Source organism: Olea europaea, chromosome 18, assembly GCF_002742605.1.
Source record: "Olea europaea var. sylvestris chromosome 18, O_europaea_v1, whole genome shotgun sequence".
NCBI lineage: Eukaryota > Viridiplantae > Streptophyta > Magnoliopsida > Lamiales > Oleaceae > Olea > Olea europaea.
In genome coordinates, this window is record NC_036254.1 from 7554660 (window position 1) to 7557328 (window position 2669).

Below are 2669 nucleotides of genomic sequence, written 5' to 3' on the forward strand. Positions count from 1 at the left end.
GAAAGACTACGATCGTGTTCAATCAAAATCATCAAGCTCGAGAAATCAACAGGTACGATTTTTGGTAGTATTATTGGCGCCATCTGTGGGAAACGCTACCAAAAGCCATGGTTAACACACGATTAGGTCTTCCTCCCGCAAGCTCATCTGCTCTCATCCCTCAACATGCCGAAGATCAACCAGCTCCTCATGAAGAATTGTCAAGAGTGCCCGCACCTCTGCCAGCGGTCATCACAACTGAAGCCTTTGAAGAGCTTCATCAGCAAGTGGCCACGCTCACGCAACTGTTAAGTCAAAGAAATTCACATCCGTCGCCAGCGCAGGCAGAGCATGGCGATTTTATGGCTGATGCTCGAGCACGACCACCAAACCCCGCAACTGGCGGAGTAGGAACCTCGGGTATTCACAATATGGCCTCGGGTTCTAGATCGGTCGCCATGGATTCCGGTGAAATTGCCCGGATCATTCAAGAAGAAATTACAACTGGCCTGCAACGAAATGCTCGAGGGCCAATAGGTTTCACCCCTAACACTCCATTCACACTAGCGATATTGTCATATCCCTTGCCCGACAAATTCAAATATCCTCGCATTAAAGAGTATGATGGGACGACCGACCCCATCAACCATCTCAATGTATATACCGATGTCATGAACTTGCAAGTTGCGCCGGATCAGGTTATGTGCAAAGCCTTTCCACAAACGCTGACTAATGCTGCTAGGAATTGGTTCTCGACATTAGAGCCCAACTCTATAGCTTTATTCTCAGATTTGGCTGATAAGTTCTCAGCCTTCTTTGCAAGTAGTAAGCAAATTAGGAAGACCGCGGCCTCCCTCATGCAACTGCGCCAAGGACCAAATGAAACCCTACGAGGTTTTATGACAAGATTTAACAAGGAAAGACTTCAAATACCTGACCTTCACATTACAGCTGCAGTTTCTGCCCTCACCTATGCCGTAAGGTGTGAGGCCTTCAAAATGTCTTTATCAAAGACCCCACCACAAATAGTGACCGAGCTCCTTAACCGAGCTGAAAAGTACATTAATATGGAGGAAACATTGAATCCAAAGAGAGCTGGTCATTCTCATGAAAAGATCTAAAACAAGAGGCAACATGATCCCGTCCCCCCGCATGAGCTTCCTCGGGATAAGCGCAGGAATGAGGCGCCGTCAGCACCTCTCACTCGGTTGAACACCTCTAAGACAAACATCTTGATGGAGATTAAGGATATGAAATAATTAAAGTGGCCTTCAAGAATAAAGTCGCCCCCTGACACAAGAGATAAGAGCAAGTATTGCGAATTTCACCGAGATAATGGGCATACCACAGAGGATTGTCATGTTTTACAGTGAGAAATTGAAGTCCTTATCAAAAGAGGATTTTTGAAGAATTACATTGGTCATGATAAACGCTCGAGGAATGGCCGTAACAATCGGAAAGAGCTTGGAGCAGGAAGCAGTGCTCAACCCACTGTCGGGACCATTAATATTATCATTGGGGGTATAGTATCTGGAGGAGACACAAATACTGGGCGAAAGCAATATGCTAGCCAACATACTCATACCCCAAAGGAATCCCGTGATGAAGTCAAAGACATCACTTTTGGAACAAAAGATTTGGAAGGAATATCATATCTTCATGACGATGCCTTGGTCGTCTCGGCAATTGTGGCTAACTTCGAAGTAAAGAGGATTTTGGTTGATAATGGGAGTGCAGCAAATATACTCTTGTAGGAAGCTTTCGCCAAAATGGGGATCTCTTGCAAACAACTCAAATCAGTGAAAACTCCTCTATAGGGATTTGGTGGCGGAGTCATTATCCCTAAGGGCATCGTCGAGCTCCCGCTTACATTAGGTTCTGGTAATACACAAGTAAATGAGATCACACCATTCCAAGTGGCTGGTACCCCAATGGCCTACAACATCATCTTGGGAAGACCCCTACTAAATAAGATCCAAGCTATTGTATCAACTTTCCACCTGGCCATGAAGTTCCCCACAGGTTATGGCATCGGAGTCGTTCAAGGAGACCAAACAGCTGCCAGACAGTGCTATGTTATTAGCATTTGAGGAATGAGTACAGACGTCATGCAACTTTCAAACCTTGACCTTGAGCCAAGGGGTAGATTGGCCCCCGTTAAGGAATTGGAAGTGGTCGAGCTCGAGCAAGGGAAAATGGTGACTATTGGTCGGGATCTGAAGGCCAGCCTCCAGGAGGAAGCCATCAATTGTCTGTCTCGCAACATCGATGTTTTTGCATGGAAGGTCCCGCTACCCAGGATTGACAATCTTGTGGATAGCACATCCGGACATAAGCTGTACAGCTTCTTAGATGCATTCTCAAGGTATCATCAAATCCTCATGGCTGAAGAAGAGTAAGAGAAGACTTCATTCATGGTTGATTCAGCCATATATTGCTATAGAGTGATGCCATTTGGGTTGAAAAATGCTGGAGTGACATATCAGAGGCTCATCAACAAAGTCTTCGTCGATTTGATAGGGAAGAACATCGAGGCCTATGTTGATGACATGGTTGTAAAGAATAAGAAGGTAGAGCAGCACATATCCGACTTGGAGGAGGTGTTCACCACCCTACGAAAATATCGGATGAAGCTCAACCTAGAAAAATGTGTATTCGGTGTAGCTTCGGGAAAATTTTTAGGCTTCATG